Source organism: Heptranchias perlo, unplaced genomic scaffold, assembly GCF_035084215.1.
Source record: "Heptranchias perlo isolate sHepPer1 unplaced genomic scaffold, sHepPer1.hap1 HAP1_SCAFFOLD_62, whole genome shotgun sequence".
Taxonomy (NCBI): domain Eukaryota; kingdom Metazoa; phylum Chordata; class Chondrichthyes; order Hexanchiformes; family Hexanchidae; genus Heptranchias; species Heptranchias perlo.
This window is the reverse complement of record NW_027139644.1, coordinates 1837797-1848664: the sequence shown is the minus strand read 5'-3', so window position 1 is coordinate 1848664 and position 10868 is coordinate 1837797. Positions and strand designations below refer to the sequence as shown.

Here is a 10868-nt window from a genome sequence, read left to right as displayed (position 1 = left end):
TGTTTGGTGTGACAGTGTAGAGGGAGCTTTCGTCTCTATCTAACCCGTGCTGTACCAGTCCTGGAAGTGTTTGATGGCACAAGTGCAAAGAGAACTTTACTCTGCCATGTCCTGTACAGTATCAGTCTGTGATGGAGCAGAGCCCTGCTCTTTCGTAGAAATCATTCTTTCGATGAGCCACTGAGCCCCTAAAGCAGCCTCTGAGACCAAAAGTCTGATTTCCATCCCACAGTTCCAGCAATTTGCGAGGGCTGGGCCACGTTAACACCAGCTTTCTGTTCCTGGTCTGGAGCTGAGGTGTGTATTGTCCCAGACACAGGGACCAGGTGGTGAGCTGCTGGCTCTGGTTCTGGGATCATTCCCTGCTGCTCTGTTCTCACCTCTTCACTGGGTCTCAGATTATTCCAGCCCTCTTCCTGATCAAAGAGAATCGCCAGTCTGACCAGGGAGATTTGCAATTGTTTTTGTTATTCATTCATGGGCTGTGGGCGTCGCTGGCTCGCGTTCGTTCGGTCTGTCGGTCGGTCAGCCATACATCAGCTGTTGTCTCCGTAATAACGCATACATACGTACAGAGACGCTGGAAAAACCTGCATTGCATTTCCACTATCTCTCCACGGAGATGCACCGTTCCCAGAGACACTGCAATACTGGGTCGATGCGTGGAGTGGACGGAGCAAGCCCGACTCCATCTCCCTGTTCCAAAATCAATTTAATATATGGTCCCCAGATAGGGGACGTATCAAGGCCAGCATTTTTTGCCCATCCCTAATTGCCCTTGAGAAGGTAGTGGTGAGCCGCCTTCTTGAACCGCTGCACTCCGCATGGTGAAGATTCTCCCACAGTGCTGTTAGGAAGGGAGTTCCAGAATTTTGACCCAGCAACGATGAAGGAATGGCGATATATTTCCAAGTCAGGGTGGTGTGTGACTTGGAGGGAAACGTGCAGGTGGTGGTTTTCCCATGCGTCTGCTGCCCTTGACCTTCGAGGTGGTAGAGGTGCTGTCGAAGAAGCCTTGGCGAGTTGCTGCAGTGCATCTTGTAGATGGTACACACTGCAGCCACAGTGCGCCGGTGGTGGAGGGAGTTAATGTTTAGGGTGGTGGGTGGGCTGCTTTTTCCTGGATGGTGTCGAGCTTCTTGAGTGTTTTTTTTCGACCGTCTGATTGGGGAAGTGCCTGATCGAGTCCACTCTTTCCTTTCCCTGCAGGACTCTGAGAACGTTTCATGTCGACCACTGTCTGATGGCCTTGTGTTCGAAGGGGTTCCTCTTCCCTCTCCCCTCGATCTTCCACCTCCCCCCCGATCTTCCCCCCTCGATCTTCCCCTCTCCCCCCCCGATCTTCCACTCTCCCCCCCTGATCTTCCACTCTCCCCCCCTGATCTTCCACTCTCCCCCCCCCAGATCTTCCACTCTCCGCCCCCCCCGATCTTCCACTCTCCCCCCCGATCTTCCCGTCTCCCCGCCCTGATCTTCCCCTCTCCCCTCCGATCTTCCTCCTCCCCCCGGATCTTCCCCCTTCCCCCCCCCGATCTTCCACTCTTCGCCCGCCCGATCTTCCACTCTCCCCCCCCGATCTTCCACTCTCCCCCCTGATCTTCCACTCTCCCCCCTGATCTTCCACTCTCCCCCCCAATCTTCCCCTCTCCCCTCCGATCTTCCCCTGTCCCCTCCGAACTTCCACTCTCCACCCGATCTTCCCCCCTCCCCCCCGATCTTCCCCCCTCGATCTTCCCCTCTCCCCCCCCCGATCTTCCACTCTCCCCCCGCAGATCTTCCACTCTCCGCCCCCCCCGATCTTCCACTCTCCCCCCCGATCTTCCACTCTCCCCCCCCGATCTTCCCGTCTCCCCGCCCTGATCTTCCCCTCTCCCCTCCGATCTTCCCCACTCCCCCCGATCTTCCCCCTCTCCCCGATCTTCCCCCTTCCCCCCTCGATCTTCCCCTCTCCTCCCCCCCGATCTTCCACTCTCCCCCCCCTGATCTTCCACTCTTCCCCCCCCGATCTTCCACTCTCTGCCCCCCCGATCTTCCACTCTCCCCCCCCCCCCCGATCTTCCACTCTCCCCCCTGATCTTCCACTCTCCCCCCGATCTTCCCCTCTCCCCTCCGATCTTCCCCTGTCCCCTCCGATCTTCCACTCTCCACCCGATCTTCCCCCCTCCCCCCGATCTTCCCCCCTCCCCCCGATCTGCCCCCCTCCCCCGATCTTCCCACCCTCCCCCCCGACCTTCCCCCCTCCCCCCGATCTTCCCCCTCCCCCCCGATCTTCCCCCTCCCCCGATTTCCCCCCCGATCTTCCCCCTCCCCCCCGATCTTCCCCCTCCCCCCCGATCTTCCCCCCTCCCCCCCCGATCTTCCACTCTCCCCTCCGACCTTGCCCCCTCCTCCCCGATCTTCCACTCTTCCCCCCCCCCCGATCTTCCCCTCTTCCCCCCCCCCCCGATCTTCCACGCTCCACGCCCGATCTTCCGTTCCAGCACCGGATAACGTCTCGCTCTATCTCTTTCTCTCCACCCCCACCCTCGGGTTGCAGCTCCTGTCAATCAGGCTGGCTGCCGGGCGCAAAACCCGGAGAGCACGTTAATCACCATCAATTACATTGCGATCGTGGTGTTCGGAAATGGCAAGGTTTGTTTGTTCGGGTTTGCCACACGCACCTTCACCCCCCCTCCCCCCCGCTGCCAACCCGCCACCATTTCAAAATTGAGCCCTTGATGTTTGTGTACTGGGGCTCTACACACATCCTGAGGCAGCCACACACAAAGGTGACCATCAGGATCAGAGCGGCGTTGGGGACGCTCTTCCCCCTTTTGTCTGTGGGCCTGTCCATGGTGGCCCTACAGACGTGTTCTACCTTGGTCCTCCAAACAAAGTGGAAGATAGCTCGGGTGACTGTGACAGCGGAACTGTGGGGAATGGGCCAGACCCTGGCCACGTAGAGCAACACCGCGAGTACCTCACACCTTATCACTATGGGGAAGAGGGATCGCCCCACCCACATACCAAGCTTCTGTTTGGCCGCTCCTCCTAGTTCTTGGTGCAGACCAGGGGCCCCCCGAACCAGATCCCCAGCACCTTCAGGTAGTCGGACCTGACGGTGAAGGGGACAAAGGATCAGGTCTCCCACCTGCTAATGAACATAGCCTCACTCTTACTTTGGTTCACTCTGGACCCCTGAGGCCAGCACGAAACGGTCGCAAATGCCCATCAGTGTGTGGACCGAGTGCTGATCGGAGCAGAAGACGGTGAAGTCATCCATGTATGAGGAGGCCTTAAACTGAGGGCCTTAAACTGAGAGCCTCCTCCGCCTGGGATCGTCATCTCCCTGATACCTGCGTCCTTCCTGATGGACGTGGCAAACAGCTCGATACAACATACGAACAAGACCGTGGAGAGAGGATGCCTTGCCTGACTCCAGATCTGTTCGGAAAGCTCTCTGACTCCCACCCGTTGACTAGCACTGCGCCACGTCAAGCAATCGGATCCAATTGCGGATTCCCTCCCGAAAACCTGTTTTGGAGAGCACGTCCATCATGTATGTGTGGGATATTCTGTCAAAGGCCTTCTCCTGGTCCAGGCTGATGAGGCAGGTGTTCACCCCCCTGTCCTGCACATAGGCGATCGTGTGCCTGAGCATCGCAAGGCTATCAGAGATCTTCCTGCCGGGTACAGTACAGGTCTGATCCGGGTGAATCACTCGCTCCAGAGCAGACTTGAACCTGTTGGCGATGGCCGTAGACAGAATCTTGTCGTCGACATTCAGCAAGGAAATGGGTCGCCAATTTCTAATTTCTTCCCTCTCTCCTTTCCACTTGTAGATGAGGTCGATGATGCCTTTCCTCATGGACTCTGACATGCCCCAGTAAGTCTGGGCCTCTCCAACCCTGCAGAGCCGAGTGCAACTCGACCAGTAGGCCATCGCTTCTGGGAGTTTTACTCTTCTCGAAGGACTGGTCGGCCTTTGTCAGCTCATCCAAGATCAATGGCCGATCCATGCTCTCCCGCTCGCTGTCCTCTATCGCTGTCTTGATAGAGGACAGGAAGGACTGGGAAGCCGTGCTGTCCGTGGGCTTCCAGTCGTACAGCCTGGCATAAAAGGATTTGCTGATCCTCAGTATGTTAGCCTGCGAGGACGTCACCAAGCTGTCTTCCTCCTTCAGGCTGCTGATCACAGAGGTCTGTGCAGTTTCTGGAAAAAGAAGCCCGAGCATTTCTCGCCCAGCTCCACAGAGCAGACTCTGGACTGGAAGATGATCTTTGAGGCCTTGGAGGCGAAGAGCGAGGCTTGCTGGCCCTTCACCTCTCGGAGTTCGTTCCTGACATCAACCCCCCTGACATCGACCCCTATCGACTGTAGCTGGAGCAGATCCTGTATGCTTTTCTAGAGTTGTGACACTTCCCTGCGTGTCTCTCTCTCACCTTCTAAACACCATTGAGGTTGAAGAGCCTCTTTATTTTGGCCTTGATGGCTTCCCACCAGTGGCACCATGGAGTCAAAGAGGGGGTTTCACAGTGTGTAATTGCTCTTTAGTTCCTCAGGTGGTGGAAAGGGGGATTTAGGGCTGAGCAGCTCATTTTCGGCCGACACGGATATGGAGTGGCCTCCTTCTGTGTCATAAATTTTCTACCGAACAGCGCTTTATTTTTAAGAACTGTGCAGCCGAATATGACCACGACTTAGCTGTTACTGAAATGTGAGGAATTAAGAAAAAGACACACCACACTACGAAACTCTTCTCTATTTTTAGTCATAAACCAGGGGAGAGCACGAAAGCAATCCCCCACTACCACAAATTTTGCAGTCGAGTATCCCGCATTTAGGGGCATCGCAGGCGTCAGTACACCCAGAGTGCAATGGACTAGCCTCGTCCTGGGAGAACCTCCTTTTTTTATATTTCAAAAATATACTTTATTCATAAAATTTGTAAAGGTAAACAGTACAATCCAACTATCACAATACAACTACAGGTCATACATGATAAATACAGTTCATGACACTCCAGGGTGCCTCATTGCACTTGCAATCAGTACAGATTACAGTTACATTCCATCAATTACAGTCATTACACATTCATTAGGAGGAGTTTTTTTTGGTTTCCAGTCCCTTGGCGTACAATGGTGAGAGCGTCCTTTCCCCATCGAGCTTTTGCGGCGGCTGCAGTCCTGGCAGCACCCAGTCCTGGAAATGCTTTAATATCTAAGGTTCACTAGGTATTTTACAGAAAAACGACAAGCACCACTATTAATCAGCCAGCAAATCCTTCGCGCTGATCGCTCAGATAGACAGTGATTCGAGATTGGAAGTTACTCAATTAACTGAACACTCTAATGCACACATTATTTCTGATGTGGCGATGCCGGTGATGGACTGGGGTTGACAATTGTAAACAATTTTACAACACCAAGTTATAGTCCAGCAATTTTATTTTAAATTCACAAGCTTTCGGAGGCTACCTCCTTCCTCAGGTGAACATCGTTCCACATCGTTCACCTGAGGAAGGAGGTAGCCTCCGAAAGCTTGTGAATTTAAAATAAAATTGCTTCACATTATTTCTATCTTGAGTCATAAACCAGGGGAGAGCACGAACACAGTCCCCCACTACCACAAATTTTGCAGTCAAGTATCCCGCATTTGGGGACATCGCAGGTGCAATAGGCGAGCCTCGTCCTGGGAGAACCTTCTTCGTGATCAAAGTCTCTCCCTGCAGGTAAGTATGGTCCAATAGTATTGCAAATTTCCATCCAACGGCAGTCAACACTCTAACATTAGGGCAAGAAAGAATTTTAAACCTTCATTTTCCATTTTTATAAGGAATATTTACTGGAGATGTAAAAATCATTGTTTTTCCATCATTTCTTTGGTTAAATATGATTGTTTTTGAAGATTCAACTGCATTCGCTGCCTCATTTGCATTTCACCCATAAAAGGAAAGAGCACCCCCCCCCCCCCATTCGCCGGATGGAACGGAGCATTCCTGAATGGTTCTGCCCATTTACAGCTCATCTCTTGTTTCTTTCCTTGTCCCACTCCCGCCCTCCTTGCCTTGAATCATCATCATCATCCCTTTTCTCATTTAATCACTCCTGCCCTCCCACTCAATGATGTTGTGGAGATGCCGGTGATGGACTGGGGTTGACAATTGTAAACAATTTTACAACACCAAGTTATAGTCCAACGATTTTTATTTGAAATCTACAAGCTTTCGGAGGCTTCCTCCTTCCTCAGGTAATGATGTGGAGATGCTGGTGATGGACTGGGGTGGACAAATGTAAGGAGTCTTACAACACCAGGTTATAGTCCAACAGCTTCATTTGGAATCACAAGCTTTCGGAGCTTTCCTCCTTCGTCAGGTCTCAGACCTTTCCTTTTGTTCTTTCCTCCCCCATTTTGCCTGGCTCTGAAGTTGCTTAAAAACTGTTAAATCTTTTAACTTCTTCCAGTTCTGACGAAATGTCATTGACCTCAAACGTTAACCCTGTTTTTTTTCAAAAAATATACTTTATTCATAAAATTTGCAGCAATACATACAATACAGTTGTCATATCACATTCCAAACGTACACAATACAGATTATACATTTTGCAGGTGACATCAAGTACTAGAACACATTGTACATAATTACAGTTTACAACAGTCTAGGGTGCCTCATTGCATTACACTCAATACAGGTGATTCATTACAGATTCATTACAGGGTACATTACATCAATTTGAATTTTACATTCTGCCTGAGGGTTTTTTTTAAGGGCATAAGAAATAGGAGCAGGAGTAGGCCACACGGCCCCTCGAGCCTGCTCCACCATTCAATGGCTGAACTTCTACATCAATTCCACTTTCCTGCCCGATCCCCATATCCCTTGATTCCCTTGGTGTCCACAGATGCTGGTTAACTGAATATTTCCAGTATTTTCTGTTTTTATTCCTGAAGCTGAACTCACGGTTACTGTGCATATGCATAATTTTTTATATTTCAAAAATGTACTTTATTCATAAAATTTGTAAAGGTACATACAGTACAATCCAAATAATACAATTACAGATCATAAATGATAAACACAGTTTATGACACTCTAGGGTGCCTCATTGCACTTGTAATCATTGCAGATTACGGTTACATTACATCACCATCTTTTGCTCGGATCAGCTGTCGGTCCGCAGACTGATGAGCATCTGCGACCAGTTCGAACTGGCCTCAGGGGCCAGGGTAAATCGTACCAAGAGCGAGGCCATGTTCTTTGGGAACTGGACCGACCGATCCTTTATCCCCTTCACCGTCAGGTCGGATTACCTGAAGGTGCTGGGGATCTGGTTCGGGGGGGCCGGGGCGTGCACCAAAAACTGGGAGGAGCGTATTGCCAAGGTCAAGCTGAAACTGGGACCGTGGGATCGACAGTCTCCCGAGCCATCTTCCACTTTATCTGGAGATCAAAAATGGACCGTCTCCGTGTACAGATCTCCAGAGAAAGGGGGGAAAGGCGTGCCCAACGTGGCCCTCATCCTGATGGCCACCTTTGTGTGCGGCTGCATCAAGCTGTGCGTAGACCCTCGGTACGCAAACACAAAGTGTCACTACGTGCTACCACAGAATGCTCCACCTGTCCTTCGTGGAAAAGTTTGTGCAGAAAAACAAGTAGTCCGCACGCAATGTCCTCAAGACCATGCGGGAAAAGGAGATGGTGGATCCTGTCGGTTGGTTCCCCGAGCAGACTGCCAATGTCATTTGGAAGAACGCCTCATCGCCAGAGCTGTCAAACAAGCACCAAGACCTAGCTTGGCTGGTGGTGAGAAGGGCCCTTCCCGTCAGATCCTTCATGCACTCCCGGAGTCTCAGCGCCACCGCGCGCTGTCCCCGAGGAGGCTGCGGTGGAGACAAGACCGTCATCCATCTCCTTCTGGAATGTGCCTTTGCAAAGAAGGTCTGGAGAGCGATGCAGTGGTATCATTACGGTCATTACACATTCATCCTGAGGGGTTTTTTGGGCTCCAGCCCCTCGGTATACAATGCCAGGAGGGCCCTAAACTGTGGCCTTTCCCCATTTAGCCTTTGCAGCCGCTGCACCAAGCTTCAGTGCGTCCCATAGCATCTAGCCCTGGAAATGCTTTAATAACTAAGGGCAGTTATTAATGGGCTAAAAAAGGGTGTAAGGTAAACCCAGCAACTACAGTTTAATCTCGGTGATGGGGAATCTTATAGAAACGATAATCCGGGACAAAATTAACAGTCACTTGGACGAGTGTGGATTAATAAAGGAAAGCCAGCACGGATTTGTTTAAGGCAAATCATGTTTAACTAACTTCATTGAGTTTTTTGATGAGGTAACAGAGAGGTTTGATGAGGGCAATGCGGTTGATGTGTATATGGATTTTCAAAAGGCATTTGATAAAGTACCATATAATAGGCTTGTCAGCACAATTGAAGTCCATGGAAGGTGAGGTGAGAGTGACTGCCCTTGACACCAAGGCAGCATTTGACCGAGTGTGGCACCAAGGAGCCCTAGTAAAATTGAAGTCAATGGGAATCAGGGGGAAAACTCTCCAGTGGCTGGAGTCATACCTAGCACAAAGGAAGATGGTAGTGGTTGTTGGAGGCCCATCATCTCAGCCCCAGGCCATTGCTGCAGGAGTTCCTCAGGGCAGTGTCCCAGGCCCAACCATCCTCAACTGCTTCATCAATGACCTTCCCTCCATCATAAGTTCAGAAATTGGGATGTTCGCTGATGATTTAACAGTTCCATTCGCAAATCCTCAGATAATGAAGCAGTCCGTGCCCGCATGAATCAAGACCTGGACAACCAATCCAGGCTTGGGCTGATAAGTGGCAAGTCACATTCGCGTCAGACAAGTGCCAGGCAATGACCATCTCCAACAAGAGAGAGTCTAACCACCTCCCCTTGACATCGAACAACATTACCATTGCCGAATCCCCCACCATCAATATCCTGGGGGTCACCATTGACCAGAAACTTAACTGGACCAGCCACATAAATACGATGGCGACAAGAGCAGGTCAGAGGCTGGGTATTCTGCAGCAAGTGACTCACCTCCAGACTCCCCAGAGCCTTTCCACCATCTACAAGGCACAAGTCAGGAGTGTGATGGAATACTCTCCACTTGCCTGGATGAGTGCAGCTCCAACAACACTCAAGGAGTTCGACACCATCCAGGACAAAGCAGCCCGCTTGATTGGCACCCCATCCACCACCCTAAACATTCACTCCCTTCAGCACCGGCGCACCATGGCTTCAGTGTGCACCATCCACAGGAATGCACTGCAGCCAAGGCTTCTTCGACAGCACCTCCCAAACCCACGACCTCTACCACCTAGAAGGACAAGGGCAGCAGGCACATGGGAACAACACCACCTGCACGTTCCCCTCCAAGTCACACACCATCCCGACTTGGAAATATATCGCCGTTCCTTCATCGTCGCTGGGTCAAAATCCTGGAACTCCCTTCCTAACAGGACTGTGGGAGAACCTTCACCAGACGGACTGCATCGGTTCAAGAAGGCGGCTCACCACCACCTTCTCAAGGGCAATTAGGGATGGGCAATAAATGCTGGCCTCACCAGCAACGCCCACATCCCATGAATGAATAATAAAAAAGGGGCAGTAGCAGCATGGATACAAAATTGGCTAAATGACAGGAAACATAGTGGTGAGCAATTGCTTTTCGGACTGGAGGAAGGTATACAGTGGTGTTTAAAATATATATCAGTGGTGTTCATTAATATATATCAAGAAAGGCATTGCTTTTCTTGATATATATTAATGACTTGGACTTGGGTGCACAGTGCACAATTTCAAAATTTGCAGATGACACAAAACTTGGAAGCGGAGTAAAGAGTGCGGAGGATAGTGAGAGACTTCAAGAGGATATAGACAGGCTGGAGGAATGGGCGGACATGTGGCAGATGAAATTTAATGCAGAGAAGTGCAAAGTGATGTCTTTTGGAACAATGCAGACAGGCAATATCTTCTCCGAGGGAGGACGGCGATGGATGGGGACCGGTTGATCCTCTCCAGGGGGAGGATGACGGTGGATTGAGATGATGGCGGTGGATGAGGACCGGTTGATCCTCTCCAGGGGGAGGATGACGGTGGATTGAGATGATGGCGGTGGATGAGGACCGCCAGGCCCCTGGACTCTCCCATCAGTCAGCTCGCGGCCCCAGCCCTCAACATGCGTCACACTCGCGCCGTTGCCAGTTTACTGTAACGTCACACCCACTCCCAGCCCGCACTGTGGCGGTTTAACGGCCGCGCAGTTTTAAAATCAGCAGCCACGTGATCCCCCGCCCCTCGTTCCGTCAATCGAGCTTGGGGCGGGCGCCGAGCCCCGATTGGTGAGCGGGGATGTCAATCAGCGGGTTATGACCCAATGGCAGGGCTGGACTCTGGGAGGGGGCGTTAATTGATGCCGAATGTCAACAGTGCGCAGACCCCGACCCTCGAATGCCCGGATGGAGCAGGGTCGGCGGAGAAGAAGGCGGTTTGGAGGGAAGATGGCGGTGGAGGCGGAGCGGGTGAAATGGAGAGAGTGAGTGAGTGAGCGGTATTGGGGGCCGCTCCGATGGAGAGAGGCTGTATTCCCCGCCCCCGCCAACGGACCGGCATGGGGGGGGGGGAATGGAAACTCAGAGACAGAAGCGAACGGTTCCTGTTTGTGGGAACTCAGTCGCAATCTTTGGGTCGATACGAGGAAGAGGTTTCTGATCCTTTGCCCCGAGACACCACTTGCAATGTGTGATCCAACCTGTGATCTGGACACGTGTCTTCTGGCAATTTAACTTGTTCAATCCCAGTCTGTGTAGGATTTTACAAGTTGTTGATGGTTAAAGGTCAGGTTTCATCATCCTGCCGCTT

The 10868-nt window shown here is 51.7% G+C and overlaps 1 protein-coding gene and 3 pseudogenes across 2 annotated transcripts in view; 1 reads left to right on the top strand and 3 right to left on the bottom strand.

Moving 5' to 3' along the window:
* Window positions 1-617: 617 nt before the first annotated feature.
* On the bottom strand, window positions 618-790 carry LOC137317458 (U2 spliceosomal RNA; annotated as a pseudogene).
* Window positions 791-4759: 3969 nt separating this feature from the next.
* On the bottom strand, window positions 4760-4898 carry LOC137317457 (U1 spliceosomal RNA; annotated as a pseudogene).
* A 676-nt stretch (window positions 4899-5574) lies between these two features.
* LOC137317464 (U1 spliceosomal RNA) lies at window positions 5575-5719 on the bottom strand (annotated as a pseudogene).
* A 4748-nt stretch (window positions 5720-10467) lies between these two features.
* LOC137317454 (NACHT, LRR and PYD domains-containing protein 12-like) overlaps window positions 10468-10868 on the top strand; it is a 257531-nt gene continuing 257130 nt past the window's right edge. The window contains exon 1 of one of the 2 annotated variants that reach the window (XM_067980802.1): window positions 10468-10542. The gene's annotated coding sequence lies outside the window, so the exon portion shown is untranslated. Of the gene's footprint in view, window positions 10547-10868 lie in introns of both variants that reach the window. The other variant, XM_067980803.1, reaches the window with a different exon arrangement.